Here is an 18285-nt window from a genome sequence, read left to right on the forward strand (position 1 = left end):
CAGTTGGGGAAAACTGATGTTTTGCAAATGGGGATGTTTGCTGCAAACATCATTCAGTTCTAAAACGGGGGCATCATCAAAATGCCAATTGTTAATTGAATAAACGTAATTCAAGCGAAACAGTGGTTTGTTGCTGTTAAAGGGTCCAATATCAAGTTGTACAGGTTTGGCTTCCATTGAGGAATCACCAAAGGCTGTCGAAACGCTCAGAGTTGATTCTAGGCTCGTTCGTGCTGCATTGAGTTTGGTTACCATGGGATCGAAAACATAAGATATCGTGCTGCAGCTGTCAAGTAAAGCTTAACATTCGCATGTTTCGTTGGGACCGTAAAGTTTAATGGGAACCATTGGAAGCTGATTTCTAATTTTTCGAGGGAAAATTGGCGTGTAATTTGGTGAATTTGTTTCTTTGCTGATCTCGTCAAAGGACTCGCATACTGGTAATTCGTGTTGAGTAGCGTTTGTTTTTTGGTGTGAGACGTAATTGTTGTCATGTAGCATTGAGTGGTGTTTCCGTGAACAATGTCTGCATGAAACTTTTGATGGACATGTTTTTGCGTTATGGGTTGAGCTAAGACAATTGTAGCAAAGAAAATTCTTCTTGACTTCAGCATTACGTTCAGACGGTGACATTTGCAGAAATTTTGGACACTTCCCTTGTAATGGTCTCCTTTATCGACCGGACAGTTTGTACTTCTGTTTTGTTGAGACTCGTGTTTCTTTGGAGTGAATGGTTTGTGAACAAAACTACTGTTGTTGCTTTCAAATGTTTTTGCTCTGTTAGCGTTGTTGTGATGATGTTCGTTTGCGTTCTGGTTATTATTGTTCGGGTTTTGGTTGTGGTGGTTCTTGTTGTAGCCGGATTGGCTAAATTTTTGGTTTCCGTTTCTTTCTTTGTGCCTGAAATTAGATTTATGGTTATATTTACCTCTATTGCGGTCGTTCTTGTCGTGATTTCCGTTGTTCGTTTCGTTGCTGGAAAAGCTGTTGTCCTGTAGATGTTCACAGGCTCTAGCCTGTTTATCCATCCATATCAAGAGGTCTTCCAATCCTGGAAATGGACTTCCATTGTCGACTAGGTGTTCACTCCATTTCATTTTCAATGACCATGGTAGCTTATCTCGGGCGATCCGGACTAAATAGGTAGAATTCAAGTCTGCGTAAAAACCATGTGCATTAAATGTCTGGAGTAGTTTTCTCAGGAAAGAAGCGTAGCTTATCAATGTTGCGTGGTCGCTTGCTTGTGGTCTCTGCCACAGTTCGAGTTCTTTGGTGAGGGCGGCGACAACGTGTTGAGGATTTCCAAAGCATCTTTCAAGTTCCGATAAGGCATCATGATAGAATCTGGCGTTACAGAGATATCCCGAAATGGCTTCTCTTGCTGGTCCAACCACCAATGTTTGCAGGTAGCTCATTCTTTCATTGTCAGTGATGTCACGGTTTTGATGAATAGCTGAGGAAAACATGCAGGACCATTCATTCCACTTCAGTGGGTGTCCGTCGAACTTTTGTATTCGTATGTCTGGCAGCTTCACTGAGCGATAGTTGTTTCGAAAGAATGGCTGATGATGATAGCTGTCGGAGTATTGTGGTCGCGCAGTTTGCTGATTAGCATTATTTCCATTGTGGATTCGTTGTTGGTGACCATTTACATTTTCCGAAGAGGGTTGTTGACGGTTTGTACAGTTATTAGGTTGAACATATTGTTCACGTGTCGTTGGCAGTTGCTGATGGAGGCCTGGTGGATGTATCATCTGCTGAGTTGCAGGGGGTACGAAACCCTCTTGGCAGTAATTTTGGTTTATTGAGGCCTTTTGGTGGTTTTGGCCAAGACTTTCAGGCCAATTTTTTACGACGCCAAGTGAGTTGAGCGATTCCTTTTCCTTCCACTTTGTGAGATGCTGTGTGCTGTGGCTCGGTTGAAAATGTGCATGGCTTTGTGCAGGAAGGATGTTTTGCGCAACGCGATGATGAATTAAAGGACCATTTGCTTCGGGGTTCATAATTGAAAAACCCTGGTTGCTGCTGAGGCTGCCGATTGGTTGCGAATAGCTACAATGCTGGTTTATGTCAGGAGTTGATAATGGGATTGATGTAGAAAGTTGGGTTGAACCGATTTGTTGAGGTTATGCATTGCTATTGGCGTGTGATATTGTTGAGATTTCTCTTAATTGGCATTCAACGTTTTGACTTTCTTGTAAGCTTGCCACCACCTCTGTGATTCCACGGCCCCCTTTCGGTAGGAGACAAGGTTCTGGTGTATTTTGACGGAATATGTTATAGGATTCTCGTTGTTGCTAACTATTCAGACAATTCTGCGTCTTAATTTGTAGCATTTTTTGCCTAGAAGGCAAGTATATTCCCTCAGGGTTTCGTGTGTAGTTGGGCTGCACGTCGTTGTTTCTTAGGTTATTAGGAACAATGGAAATAGGATTTTCGGTTGTCCAATTATGATCACCAGATCCGTCTAGATGATTTACATCGTTGTTATCAGATTCATCTTCTTGTGAAATGACGTTCTGACTTGGGAGAGCTGTTTGTGGGTCAAAATCTGCTTCTCCACCCGTGCATGCGCCCAATTTTGGTATGCTTCTGTTCCGCAAATTGTATTTGCCAATCGTTGTTGTTGTTGTTTCAGTTTCTTTGGTTTGGATTTTCGTTTCTCCTGAGGATTCAGCAGTGTCTTTCGAAGAAAGGAGAGTGTTGTTTTGGTTGTCAACATGCCTGCTTCCAGTGGTTTTTTGCTGATTTTTCCTCGAAGTGCTGGAAACAGCTGACATTCGACTTCTAAGTGATGATCTGCTACTTGCTCTGGAGGTTTCTTTTCTCATCGAAATTTCGTGTTGCTTGACAATTTGCATTATTTCAATTTTCATTGTAGTTAGCTTCTCTGCCTCTTCAAGAGGTTCCAAGACTTGACTGCTTTCGGACTGGGCCATTACCTCCACGATTTTTTCTGTTTGTTCGGCATTTCGGATGAATTCCTGAAACGTCTGAGAAACTATTTCTGAATCAAGATTGTCTGATATTTGCCTCCTTATTTCACTCTCAAGCAGTTGCGCGTTTTTAAAGCGTTGGTGGAAAAGCCTGACAGTGCTATTTATGCTTTGCTTGCTATTTCCGGATTTTGATTTCTTTGTTAGTGTTGTCTTCATTTTTTGTTGCTCTTTATATGTTTTGGTCTGTTTGAGGGGTAAGTTCGCCAATTTAGAATTCTTAATCCAATAATCTAGGATGTTATTGGGGGCTTAAGGGGATAAATTGCTGGCTGACCTTAGGGGGTTGATATTTGTCAATTTGGATGACGTTGGTGGACACACGGATAATTTTGTGGCGAATTTTGGGGTGAGCTTGGAGGGCACCTTGCGTTTCTTCGAGGGTTGAGTGAGATCAACTTGAGTGAACTCGGGGGCTCTTTGAAGAGCTTTGGATGGCCTTAAGTGGACTCTGGGTGGCCTTTGGGGGGCTTTGGGTGATCTTAGTTGGTATTTTGGGTGACTTTGGGGGGCCCTTTTGACCTTGGGGGGTAATCTTGGTGACCTTTTGGGCACTTTGTGTGACCTTTGTGGGCACTTTTTGGTGACCTTGGGGGCACTCTGGGTGACCTTTGGGTCACTTCCGGTGACCTTGGGGGGCCTCTGGGCGACATTGGGGGGCCTTTTTGTGACCTTGGGGGCACTCTGGTTGACCTTTGGGGCACTTTGTGTGACCTTTGGGGGCACTTTGGGTGACCTTTAGGGCACTTTGTGTGACCTTGGCGGGCACTCTGGATGACCTTTGGGGCACTTTTGGTGACCTTGGAGGGGACTTTGGGCGACGTTGGGAGGCCCTTTCGTGACCTTGGGGCACTCTGGTTGACCTTTTGGGGCACTTTGGGTGACCTTGGGGGCCCTTTGTGACCTTGGGGGTAATCTTGTTGACCTTTTGGGCACTTTGTGTGACCTTTGTGGGCACTTTGGGTGACCTTTGGGGCACTTTGTGTGACCTTAGAGGGCACTCTGGGTGATCTTTGGGGTACTTTTGGTGACCTTTGGGGGCACTCTGGGTGACCTTTGGGGCACTTTTGGTGCCCTTGGGGGGAGCTCTGGTTGACCTTTGGGGAACTTTGTGTGACCTTTGGCGGCACTTCGGGTGACCTTTGGGGAACTTTGTGCGATCTTGGGGGGCACTCTGGGTGACCTTTGGGACACTTTTGGTGACCTTGGGGGGGCCTTTGAGCGACGTTGGGGGGCCTTTTTGTGACCTTGGGGGGCACTCTTGGTGACCTTTGGGGCTCTTTTGATGACCTTGGGGGCACTTTGGGTGACCTTTGGGGCACTTTGTGTGACCTTGGGGGGCACTCTGGGTGACCTTTGGGACACTTTTGGTGACCTTGGGGGGCCTTTGAGCGACGTTGGGGGGATCTTTTTGACCTTGGGGGCACTCTGGTTGACCTTTGGGGAACTTTGTGTGACCTTTGGGGACACTTCGGGTGACCTTTGGGGCACTTTGTGCGACCTTGGGGGGCACTCTGGGTGACCTTTGGGACACTTTTGGTGACCTTGGGGGGCCTTTTTGTGACCTTGGGGGGGGCAATCTTGGTGACCTTTGGGGCACTTTTGATGACCTTGGGGGCACCTTGGGTGACCTTTGGGGCACTTTGTGTGACCTTGGGGGGCACTCTGGGTGACCTTTGGGACACTTTTGGTGACCTTGGGGGGCCTTTGAGCGACGTTGGGGGGCCTTTTTGTGACCTTGGGGGGCACTCTTGGTGACCTTTGGGGCACTTTTGGTGACCTTGGGGGGCCTTTGAGCGACGTTGGGGGGATCTTTTTGACCTTGGGGGCACTCTGGTTGACCTTTGGGGAACTTTGTGTGACCTTTGGGGGCACTTCGGGTGACCTTTGGGGCACTTTGTGCGACCTTGGGGGGCACTCTGGGTGACCTTTGGGACACTTTTGGTGACCTTGGGGGGCCTTTTTGTGACCTTGGGGGGGAGCAATCTTGGTGACCTTTGGGGCACTTTTGATGACCTTGGGGGCACCTTGGGTGACCTTTGGGGCACTTTGTGTGACCTTGGGGGGCACTCTGGGTGACCTTTGGGACACTTTTGGTGACCTTGGGGGGCCTTTGAGCGACGTTGGGGGGATCTTTTTGACCTTGGGGGCACTCTGGTTGACCTTTGGGGAACTTTGTGTGACCTTTGGGGGCACTTCGGTTGACCTTTGGGGCACTTTGTGCGACCTTGGGGGGCACTCTGGGTGACCTTTGGGACACTTTTGGTGACCTTGGGGGCCTTTTTGTGACCTTGGGGGGGGGGGGCAATCTTGGTGACCTTTGGGGCACTTTTGATGACCTTGGGGGCACCTTGGGTGACCTTTGGGGCACTTTGTGTGACCCTGGGGGGCACTCTGGGTGACCTTTGGGACACTTTTGGTGACCTTGGGGGGCCTTTGAGCGACGTTGGGGGGCCTTTTTGTGACCTTGGGGGGCATTCTTGGTGACCTTTGGGGCACTTTTGGTGACCTTGGGGGGCCTTTGGACGACGTTGGGGGGCCTTTTTGTGACCTTGGGGGGCACTCTGGTTGACCTTTGGGGAACTTTGTGTGACCTTTGGGGGCACTTCGGTTGACCTTTGGGGCACTTTGTGCGACCTTGGGGGGCACTCTGGGTGACCTTTGGGACACTTTTGGTGACCTTGGGGGCCTTTTTTTGACCTTGGGGGGGCAATCTTGGTGACCTTTGGGGCACTTTTGATGACCTTGGGGGCACCTTGGGTGACCTTTGGGGCACTTTGTGTGACCTTTGGGGGCACTTCGGGTGACCTTTGGGGCACTTTTTTGTTGACCTTTGGGGGCCTTTGGGCGACGTTGGGGGGCCCTTTTATGACCTTGGGTGAACGATGAAGTCGGCTGGTTGAGGCTGCAGAGATGTTCGGTTGGCCGGATTGCACTGGCTGGCTGCTGGGTTGGTGTAGATGTCGACTACGGCTTGGATGTTCCACTGGTGGAACAATGAAGTCGGCTGGTTGAGGCTGCAGAGATGTCCGGTTGGCCGGATTGCCCTGGCTGGCTGCTGGGTTGGTGTAGATGTTGACTGCGGCTTGGATGTTTCACTGGCGGAACGATGAAGTCGGCTGGTTGAGGCTGTAGAGATGTCCGGTTGGCCGGATTGCACTGGCAGGCTGCTGGGTTGGTGTAGATGTTGACTGCGGCTTGGATGTTCCACTGGCGGAAAGATGAACTCGGCTGGCTGAGGTTGTAGAGATGTCCGGTTGGCCGGATTGCACTGGCTGGTTGCTGGGTTGGTGTAGATGTCGACTACGGCTTGGATGTTCCACTAGTGGAACAATGAAGTCGGCTGGTTGAGGCTGCAGAGATGTCCGGTTGGCCGGATTGCACTGGCTGGCTGATGGGTTGGTGTAGATGTTGACTGCGGCTTGGATGTTCGACTGGCGGAACGATGAATTCCGCTGGTTGAGGCTGTAGAGATGTCCGGTTGGCCGGATTGCACTGGCTGGCTGCTGTGTTAATGTAATCTTTGCAAAAGTTTCACAGGACCCGAATTTTATAATATAACAATTTGAACTGCTAATAATTTTGAACAATGGCTTAGCTGAGAACCTGTTTTTTTTTAAAAAAGGAGAAATCCTGAGTTATAGTTACGCAAACCCTGTTGATAATTGGTGACTACGCCTCTTCAGGGAGGGGGGGGGGGGGTGTTATTTGCCCCGAGAATCAATAAATGGAGTGATATAAAAAATATATAAGTTCTCAAAGCTTATCTGATTTGTCATTTCTTCTCACAGAACACCTGCACGAGACACTTCCATAATGCAATTTCAACTTTTGTCCAATTCCAACATTCCACGTATTTCTTTTTCAATGTAGCTTCCTTTCCACCCTCTTTAGCATCTGTGTTGACCAACTTGTCCACAGAGGAGGTTGCTCTGCTGTTCGGGTTGGATCTGTTCGTTTGAAGCGCCAAATGACAATGTCGGTGCCTCCTGGGGGGATCGTTTGGTGCTCGGTTGGGGGCGTCGACTTGCCTTCCTTCGGATTTTTCTACTGTGTTCTTTGATGTTTCAAAACCTTAGTCCTCAAAATTACCTTAATTACATTGTTGTCACGTGCCCCTTTGGTTTCAAATTTCTTGTGTTATGAATCAATGTTTGTTAGTTTACAAGGATTATGACAATTTTGCGGTAAAATAATTAGCGCCAATCAATAAGAAGATTATCGATGTCGATAACAGAGAGTAACGATTGGGAACTTGTGGGTTGCAACCTCACAATTTGTTAATTGGTTTCAAACCTGTGCTCTCTCTCTCTCTCTCTCTCTCTCTCTCTCCGCTGAGCAAACTGGTCCACACAACGAGAGTCTATACTCTCTTAACTTGAACTATCGTTTAAGGTCCATCTTGTGACCACAAATTACATACTAGAGTGTATGCACTAACAACTATCATTTTCAGTTATCAGAGGTCTGATCAACCTGTCAATATTTTGACAGGTCTTAATTTTACCTTAAATCTATCCCTACAACCAAAAGTAGAATTTACTTTTTTTTAATTCAGATCAATTAGGATTTAAATTGTGCAAAATGGCATTTTATTTTGAATTTTTCAAAATCACTTATTTTTCTATATATTTTTAGTTGTTTGTAATTACCCAAGAACCATGTATTGGAATTGGGTTGTCTCACGTAGCTACAACCTTGTATCAACCAGCCAAGGCATTCAGTGCAGTTTTAAGACATTTAAATGAAATTACTTTTTTATGACATTTTCATTCTAGCACAAAGCGATTGTGAGATGTTATGTTCTAGACGCAAGATCAAATCTTGTTGGAGCACAGAACTTAGTCGTATGAATGACTAAGGATCTTGAAACAACGGTGCTTGCAACCTATTACAAGGTACAATGACCGAAGGGAACGATGTTCTTAGTTATTTATTGAACCAAGAAATTTAAAAAGGATGCGTTTATGGTAAAACTTTAGAAACAATTAAGTTAAGGTTTTTGTTTGTGAGAGAACGTGACTAGAAATCGAAAGGTTTTAGTCAAAAAAGGGAAGAAGTTAGGAAATTTTTTATCGATTTTTTGGTTAAAATATTTTTGTTGGTATATTTACGGTAAATTTCCAAAAATTTTGGTGATTGTTGAATATTTACAAAAAAGGGCCAAGAAAGCGTGCCTGACTAAAAGTCCTTAACAAGAGTTCGCCAAAAATTGCGCTAAATTTTCACCTGGTTAACCCAGCCAAAATTGGATTTCTGTACTTGAGAGCAATGTTTCGAGGCATAGTAAAGAATGAAAATTAAAATGAAGTCATGGCATAGAAAAAGTATAAGTTAAAACTGATTGACGAAAAAAAGTAATCAGACTCAGAAATTTATGCGATCAAGAAGAAAAACGTGCCTTAATCAAATCACGAAAAAAAGAACTAGAGAGAAATCATCGTGACTTTCATAAAGTTTACCGGACAAATACTATAACTAATTGATGTCTGTCACACAGACGTTCCTTCGCATTGACGATGTTTTACATATTAAACTCATTTTACTTCAGAGCAGAAAAATTCCTATGCGATGTCCTTATTTTACTGTTGTACCTAGTCTTAAAGGACGTTTGTAAGCAGTCAAGTTAAGTTCACTTAGTACCCTCAGTTATTCATATGTCAGTCAGTTGCCCTCTTTCCCGCATCGGAAAAACTATTGTTCATGTGATTTGGATCGCAAATTAAGTACACAATATTGATTGTGTACGACATGGCGCAGCCAGTTGCTCAAAAACGGACCCCATTAGGCATAGAACCCTTTTGGGGAAAACAGAGCTCGGATCCTCTTCTGAAATGGGAGAAGTGGCAAATAAAGGCAAAATTGGCCCTCCTAACAAATAAAACATACTTTACACATTCTACTTGACCCTAAACCCGAGAATGTTTAGTTCCTTTGGAGTCGATCTACGATAAAACACATCAAGCATATTCTGCTCAATCGAAACGCGAACGACTGGCTAGCAACGTGCAATAGAAAATGAATTGGGAAAATCGCTGCCAATTACAAATAGAAATTGGCGTCATGTGTGGTGACAAACCTTGGAACCAAGCAGATCGAAAAGCCGTCTCTATGTTGTACTGCAGCCTTGGAACAGAAGGAAGGAGGATTGAATGCGGCCGAATATTTCGAGATTGAATGCGATCGAATATCTAAAGATGGATACATTGACTCCTGTTGAACTCTGGCGAACCATGGAGGAAGCATTCATTCGTCCACGTAATATTACATTTGACAGGTTTAGCTTCTTACAACAAAGCAGTCAAAGGGAGAGTCCATCGAACATTTCCTTGGCAAATTAAAGGAATTATCAGAAAAACCTGAACTTGAAAAACAAAAGAATTCTTTAATCAGAGACCTCTTTATTGCCAACATGCAAGCTTCCAAAATTCGGAAAGAATTATCGAAAGGAACTGTCAAACCTGCTCAAGCATTACGTTTGGCAATTAATATGGAACTTGGTCAGCAGAACCAACTACAAATAACTAATAGCCAGCCCACTCTACAGGTGAGCACCATAAAACCACAATTTTAATTTCGTAACTCAAATCAAAGTCCAAATTTTCAAGCAGAAACTCGGCAGGAAAATCAATTGTGTCGAAGTTGCAACCTCAATTGATCAGCGAGTCATAGAGACAAATGTTTTGCTAAAAGTAAAACCTGTAACAACTGTGGTCTCCAAAACCACAATTCTCGTGTGCGTTGCAAGCCCAAATCTACCTCGACAAAAACTACCTGACCCAATGTGAAATCCATTGATGAAAATCACAACTGATAACTCTGTTAATGGTATTCTTAACACAAACCATAATCCAGAATGTTAATCTTATTGAAAAGGTTCGAATGACAACATGGTGGCCAGCATTGCAAGTAATACCCTGCAGATTGAACCAAAAAAACACTACTCTGCAAATTGGCAATACAAAGGTGGGTCTTCTCATCGACTCTGGGAGTGTATGCGGTATTTTAAACAAATCAATTGCTACTAAGGTCATTAACAACTCCTCACTGCTTGCTGGCTAACAACGGAACCCTCTAAAGAACTTTAAACATTTGCGAATGAACACATACCCGTCATCGGCACTATGCAGACGCCAGTGAAAAGTAATGTTTGGCGAAAGAAAAATGCCGAAATCTTTGCAGATAGAGAAGGCCTAAAACAAATCATTTGTAGAGACCTGTTGAATGCAATTGGCATATAAGTTACCCAAAACACTAAACTCAATTGAAGGTAGCATGATCAGCAATATGGCTACTCAATGTCCTTTTAAAACACAAATAGCAAATCAATTTCCACAACATATTTCAGGCATTGGTAGATCTAAAATACATATTGTAAAATCAAAACTCCACAAACATTTTTAACCAAAACGTCAAAAAGGTAGAGGAGTACATAATAATCTACAAGACACGGTCAACACTGAAATTAAAAAATTACTCAAAGAGGGACATATAGAAAAACTTAATAACTGCTCTGACCAAAATTTTATTTCCCTCATTGTTATTACAGTCAGAAGAGACCAAACTATAAAACTAGCCCTAGATTCAAAAGTTCCTAATAATCCTCAAAAACAAGTATCAGATTCTAAGTATTGAAACACTCATTGATTCTATATCCCAAATAATTGCAGACTTTAAAAAAGAACCAGCTAACAAATTCTCTAAAAATTTTCTAAAACAAAAATCTCTACTATAGATTTTAAATACGCCTATAGCCAGTGAAATCTTCATCCCGAAACCACTAAACGTTGCGATTTAAACATTGTAAGTGGTGACATGACAGGCACGTATCGATTCAAAACCGGTTTTCTTGGAGTCACCGATATGCCTGCCGAGTTCCTAAAAGCCATGGACTATTCGCTCATAGGCCTCAAAAAAACTTTCTGTTTCCCTGACGACATCTTATTTGTAAGTAAACATTGTGGAAGATCATTTTAAATTAGTTACAAGTTGTCTTAAAAAGTTAGAAGCAGATAATCTTCGCATATTTTTACTAAAATGCCATTTCACCAAACAAGAAATTTCGTGGCTAGGTTATAATTTTACTCAATCTGGATTATTGCCCCTCGAATCGGAAAGTTCTGCCATCCTTACACTTGAACCATTTAATACACAAATAATACGTTACTTTTTTGGCTCTGTTGAACTCTGGCCCTTACTTCGTAAGACCTTTACTTCGTAAATCAACTAAAAATACTTGCTCTGAAGAGCATACTGTTCCTTTCAAAGCTATAAATTCAAGTATCGCAAATAACACAGAAAACAATCAATAAACCCCGCAATTCGAAAAACGCAGAAAATGTGACGCCTCTTGATACGGCCTCGGAGCAGTACTAGAACAACTGACGTTTAATGGTTGGCAACCATTATCATTTGCTTCTAGATTTTAAACAGTGAAGAAGGACGCTACAGTAATAATGAGCTAGAATTACTTGGAGCAGTCTGGTCTATAGAATATTTTAAAAATTATATTCACGGAAAAAAATTTTTAGTTATAACCGACCATCGAGCTCTTTCAATTTTAAGAGAACGCCGATCCAACAAATCAAACAATAGTCGTTTATCGAGACGGGTAGATCGTCTTTCACCTTATCAATTTAAACTAGAACAATTACACGGAGCAAAGATTGGTTTTAGAGACTACAAATCTCGTAATCCAAATTCACCAGCAAAAAGTACTTCAAAAATTGATGAAGAATTTTTAGTTGCTACTTTATCACAAATACAAACAGATGCTAAATCATTACAAAAACAAAAATCTATTTCCGCTTTTCATCTCATTAAACTTTCTTCAGACATTATACTTAAAACGCAAACACACAAACAACAAAACAACCTGATTATAATGACTAAATATTAAACATAGGTCCTGCACCGCCAGTACTCAAAATTCTAATTCACCCGCAATGAAAAACACTAATTAAAAATACTACTCGTTCTATACTACAAAATGAATCTGAAATCCCGATATCTGAGTCGCGAAATACCAACCAAGCGTCTCTCCCTTGTCAAAATCCATAACATTTTAATGAATTAAGACAATCTAATCTGTCAATCAAGGCTAAGTCACACATTCCTTTCCCAATTAACACTATTTTTTTTAAATATTTCACGTGCTCAAAAAACAATTAATCAACAGTTGCTTTCTGCCCATTCTCAATCTACAAATCATTCGGTCACTTATTCTATAAACTCAATTTCAACTTCATCCAAGATGAGCCAAATCTAAGCAATGAAAGGGAAGTCCGCCCCTAAAACGTTATCCAGAACTTCACCCCGCGTATCTTTTACAACGGTAACAATGATAAACACGCCTCAATAATAACCTTCTAATTCAAACATCAGTGCTCCTCTGACAGACAGCCCTCAAGTTCTGTCATTTGATAATGCGGCCGGCAAGGTCTTCAACGAGAACATCGCAGCTTCCCTGACGAGCAAAGATGCAGTACTTAAAGAGGTACGAGACTGCATCATCAGGTTCGATGAAGAACAACTGAAGCGACTCACCCAGAGCGGCACAGTTACCGGCGTGATCTTCACGTTACAAGCAGCTGTGTATGTTTGGATGAGAAGGTGCTCATCTCGAACACTTTAAAAGAAGCAGCAATCGAAATCCTCCATGCCATTCACCCAGGGCAGCTGGGAAAAGGTTTGTATGGCACAACACTGTTGGTGGCCATACATGAACCGCAATCAACTTGTGCACTCCATGCATGGAGTGCGAACATTGCGCTGCAATCGGTAAAAACCTAAAAACGATTATTACCGCTAAGCAATATTAACCTCATAAAACATGCATAGTCTGTAATCAAGAATATCAAATAGATTTCGCAGGGCCCATTAATAATGAAAAAGAACATGAAATTTTTGTTTTAACATGTATTGGCAGATTATCTAAGTATCCATCCGCAGAAATTTTTGAAAATGCAAACGCCTTAAATGTAATAAAAATTTGAGATAATTATATACAACTTCAAGGAGTTCCAGGTTCTTTAAGAATTGAACAAGCTCGTTGTCTCATAGATAATCAAGTAAAAAATTTTTGAATCAAAAATGACAAACTTAATTACAGCCCCAGCAAAAGACCACCGGGCAATCGGCTTAGTAGAAAGACTTATTAGTAATATAAAACAACGCCTTGCATGTACAAAAGAAGCACATAAGAATTAAATAAATTCGTACACCATTAAAGCAGCACTTAAGACAATACTGTATCAGCTTTGCATATGCAAACATTAAATTACTGGGATTTCGCCTTTCAAATCTCATTTTGGTCGTAGTGCTAACACTCCGCTTAGCATTATTAGTAAAATACCTAAGTATTCCAATTTAAGATATGATAAAATCCTAAATCACTATTTGGACGAAGAAGTAGTAACCCCCAATGAAAGTCCCCCTGAAAAACACTGGGGAACATATCGCAGTGAAGAGGAGATGGAACGTAAAATGTGCAAGGCGACGCAAGAGGCACAAACAAGATAACGAAAAGCCAATGATAACGAGCCTCGCTTCCTCCGACGCCACCCCAACAAACGGTCGGAAAAAATTTAGATGGCCCGAACGAAGTGTTGGCCCCTAGATCTTTTGTCCAAAAAACATATCAATGCACTTCCGTAATCCGCGATCCCTAAAAGTTAAGTATGACAGTACGCATTAGCGAAATCGCGAAATTCGGTACCAGGAATGAACGCAAGACAAAACTGCTTCAGTACAGAAACAGACGAGGACCCTGCATACTCAAAAATTCAACTGAGGCCCAAATTGTGAGCCACACGAAAGAAATTACAAGAATACCAAAGGGAAATCGTAAAAAGAAAAACCGGAAACGGGATAATGCAAGCGTAGTTTCATCAAACCGATCCAACATTGTTCGCTCAATGCGATTGCGAATGACGAGAATTCCGGCAAACCTTGCTCCATCAGAATCAAGTACAGAAAATACTGCCGATCTCGCGCCGCAAACTACAACTTCCCACGCCTGGACAAATCTCGTCACGCAAGAGTCAGTCGACCAACCAGTGATCGCAACGCCACCTACCAGCACAGCTCAAGAATTGCAATTACCGTCAACTTCAGTCCCTATAGAGGCCCTTCAGCAATTTTTACCACACATCAAAACGAGCAAGAGCCCAAAATATTTGCGATTTGACAACGATGATTCGTCTGGCGAATCGACGAATTCCTGTTCCCTAAACTAGATGCATTCTAGAAAAAAGAGAAGAGTGGGTGACATTGAGTCGTTACACCCTTCTGTTGCACAATCAATTGCGGACACTGCAGCTCAGGTTGAACCAATTTTCGTTACATACACATCGCCAGTCATTGGAGAAGTATCACCAACAGATCCTCGCATCCGACCAGCAGATTACAGCCTCAATGAAAATTTATTTATTGATGAGGAGGTTTCACAAAAAAACTCGAAACTTTAAATTTGTTAATTTAATAATCACTAGCTATCATAACCAGTAAATATATTGTTGATAATTAAGTAACCGGTGAACAAAAATTAATATGTTATCAATATTGTCACTAAAAAATTCAATAGTGCAACTTTTAATTGTTCAAAAATGGGGAGAAGTAATAGTATATTCAGATTATTTTAGTGCAGTAAAAATCCTATACGATGTACTTATTTTATTGTTCTACCTAATCTTGGAAGACAATTATAAGGAGTCATGTTATGTTCACTTAGTACCCTCAGTTATTCAAGTGTCAATCTGTTCCCGCGTCGGGAAAAATATTGTTTATGTGTTGTGACTTTTACTGATCTATATTTATCTAGTTTTCATTCTCTTCATTCATTTTGCATCTTGCGATCAGTTGCCCAATTTACTTTATTTACTTACAACTGTATTTATATACTTATCAAGCAAAGTAGATACGCAAAAGATAGGAAATTCGCTGAGCGAATTCTATTTTGAAATTGTGTTGTGCACTCGCCGTGCAAGACAACACAACAGATATACTGATAGTGATTTGGACCGCAAATTGAGTACACAACATTGATTGTGTACGACAGACGAACAACACAGTACTGCTTATTCCTGAACAATTTATGAGACTGATGTTTCCCAAAACATTCAAACGTTGGGGCTGGTTTTCATAACCAAGGAAGGATTAACAAATTATTATTTACTGCTTAGTGAAGCTACCCTTCTGAGAACTGAGTTGAAGAGACAGGAATTATTTTTAACTTTATTTCTAATCCTGCAACACTTTTGCTGCTTCAGATTTGTTAGAAACTCTACTTAGAGTAGCATCATCAAAACTAGACAATGTTTTGTTCTTCCCTTACTGCAAGACTGATCTCCGGCAGATAAAATAAAACCTTTAGATCATTTGAGCGACGTTTGCAAATAGAAGTTTAATTGTTGCCTAACAATGAGGCCGACAAAAAGTATCTCCTACTCCAAATTGAAGTCAGCCAACATATGCGGAATGGCTATAAAATTTTTCCGATTCTGCATCGAACACTTTCATAACCGCGTTACGCAAAATGATGAGTTGCAGTGAAGAACCGGCAGCTACGTAGATGGAAGCTCGAGTACCTTGCTTTGATTAGGTCTTTTCAACAAAAATACCCAAAAAGGCAACGCTATTCTATCACAAGTTCTTTAGTGGCCGACAGTTGTATCGCTTCCGCGATGGGAGGCAACTTAGTCTAGCATTTCCAAATTAAAAATGCCTTCCTCAAATGATCAGCCAAACTATCTATCCTGTTCATAGCCCCGATTCGATAAGAATTTTCTTTTTCATAGCCCGGAATTGATAAGAAATGCTTAGCAGCCCAAATGAAGGCACGAGTGGAGTGGCTCACATTACCATCAATCTGAGTAAAACATAGCCGGCAGATTGCCGGAAAATAGCCGCGATAGACGCTTGTGGCGTTACATGAATTGAAGGGCTTTTCAAAATAAGGATCTTTTCCGTTTGTGCCCCCTCAGCTTAGTGGGCGCATATTATTTGCACCCCCCAGATGCACGTGCAATATTTGGGGGGGGGCACAAACGGAAAAGATCCCAAAATTGATATTCGAAATCAAAAACTCAAGACTCTAATATTCAAGAATTAGGGCATATGTTTGGCACTACTTAGATGCACACTATTGACCTTTAATAAGTAAATGTTCATAAAATTGAAAGTTTCATAAGTGAGCTTAGAAGTCATTTTTTTGAGTGAGGTAAGTCATTGAAAAAGTCAATTCAAAGAAGTCACGGTAAGACGAAATGAAAATCTGTTAGACAAAGTAAAAAACATAGCAGGACAAGTCCTGACGTACAATTCAAAGAATTTTCATTGATTGAACAGGACTATGAATGGATTGGGAAAACCATTTAGAAAAAAATCCAATCCAAAAAATCGAAAAAACGGAAAAATCAAAGCGCAATTGCCGCATGTGAACAAAAAACCACTAGCGAGAAACCGAATTTTTGTTCGAACACCGTTTTCTAACTCTACTTCAAATTTAGAGCGAAAAAAATTCACGCCGCAAAACCACTCGCTTTTCCGCTCCACTTCCTGTTTCGGCGTGACCAAAATCACTACTCCAATTTGACTTCAAAAATCATGAAAATGTGTGAACAGATCTTAAAAAAAATTGCCGGAAGAATTCCGAAAACGACTCGAAGTGAAAATCCATTTAAACGCCATCCAACTACTCATCAAACAAAACGTGCCTTCACTAATTTATGATTATCTTGAAACAGAGTCATCAAACAAAAAAGTAAAAACAATAAAATCAAATCTGTTAAAATATGATAAAAAATCTGATCAAATTTTGTTATAAATTGAGATCCTGAAAAAACTATCTCTGCCAAAATAACTTCATCAAAACAACTAATAATTACAAAAACCACTTATGTCAATTTTGAAAAAATACTTTAGGCTAAAATTATGAAAATAGCTCTAAAAACAACTTTCACTGAAAAACTGGAAAAAGTTACTAAATTTTTTAATATTTCAAAAACAAATAAATCTAACACAAAATTCCCTTCAGCCAATAGGGTATCCAGATGCTCGCAAAACAATAGACAAGTCATAATAGGCAAAGAAACAAAAAAACGAAAAGCTGCAAATAATTAAGAAAAATAGTTCCAATTTTTGCCATTTTTTCATATTTCTCAACAAAAAAATGATTCTTACCCACAAAACTGTTACCAATTGTTATCATAAAATTGCTCAAGTATAAGGGGTTTCTTCAATACCCATTTGAGCCAGTAAAACAAAATAATCGTCAAAAAAACGCAAAAATTAGCCCGAAAATCAGCAAAATACATTAAAAATCTCCGAAATATCATAAAATTCATATGAATTTCCAGAAACCTTCAATTCACTCCCGAAACCAGCCTAAAATTAAAACAAAATCATAATCGAACCTCTTAACCAAAATAAATAAAAAATGCTTTAAAATGCCGCACGTGAACAAAAAAATTTCGCTCGCTTAGAGAAAATTTCTTCACACATCAATTTCTCGTTCTTTCAAAAACAGCGGTATGAACAAAAACCACTCTTTTCGCTCCGCTCTTCACTTTTGTTCAGCGCCAAAATCACTCCAAATTTTTTCACGCGTTTCATTTTCGGCTTAAAAAATCACTCCAATAAAATTGACTAGAAAAGGGCTTCTCCAATACTCCTCTTCGAGTCGTAAAAAGACAGCGCACCAAAACAGTTGAAATTCTTTTAATTTTACAAAATTTAGGAGCGCTATAATAGCCGCCTAGAATTGAGGACGCGGCTATTAATCAACGGAAGTCCTATGTCTCGGACACTTGCCCACGGAATGTGACGACTGGAAATAGGACCACGGAGATGATATTTTTATGTTCTATAGGTTTTTGGAAACATAAAGAATGCGTTTGACACGATAGCTCAGGAATACAGTAACAATTTGAAAAGTATACTCTCAGATCATGGAGATAGAGATCCACGTAAATTGATTTTTCAACGGAATAACGATTAAAACATAGCCGGCAGATTGCCGGAATAGCTGCGAAAGAATAGACCAGCGTGCAATATAATAGAGATAAACAGATACAGATCTAAATTGAAAAAAAATCGACGCCGCTCAAAAAAACTAGGTAAAAAGCATTATGCGATAAATTAATAAAGCTTGTTGAAATGCATTCCTCAGAATGCCTTTTATTAGGGACATTTACTGCACATATGAGTTCCTCTGACCTTAAACAAATTCGAATTAAACTTAAATTTTAAAGTGCAGAAGTCATTTTATTGAGTGAGGTAAGTCACGTAT

At 41.2% G+C, this 18285-nt stretch overlaps 1 protein-coding gene across 1 annotated transcript in view; it reads right to left on the reverse strand.

Moving 5' to 3' along the window:
• The window catches only part of LOC142349765 (tubulin-specific chaperone E-like), a 396822-nt gene that overhangs the window by 366043 nt on the left and 12494 nt on the right, over nt 1-18285 (reverse strand). The gene's annotated exons all lie outside the window — the stretch shown is intronic.

This window comes from Convolutriloba macropyga, chromosome 11 (genome assembly GCF_964194025.1).
Source record: "Convolutriloba macropyga chromosome 11, txConMacr16.3, whole genome shotgun sequence".
In the NCBI taxonomy this organism is placed as follows: domain Eukaryota; kingdom Metazoa; phylum Xenacoelomorpha; order Acoela; family Convolutidae; genus Convolutriloba; species Convolutriloba macropyga.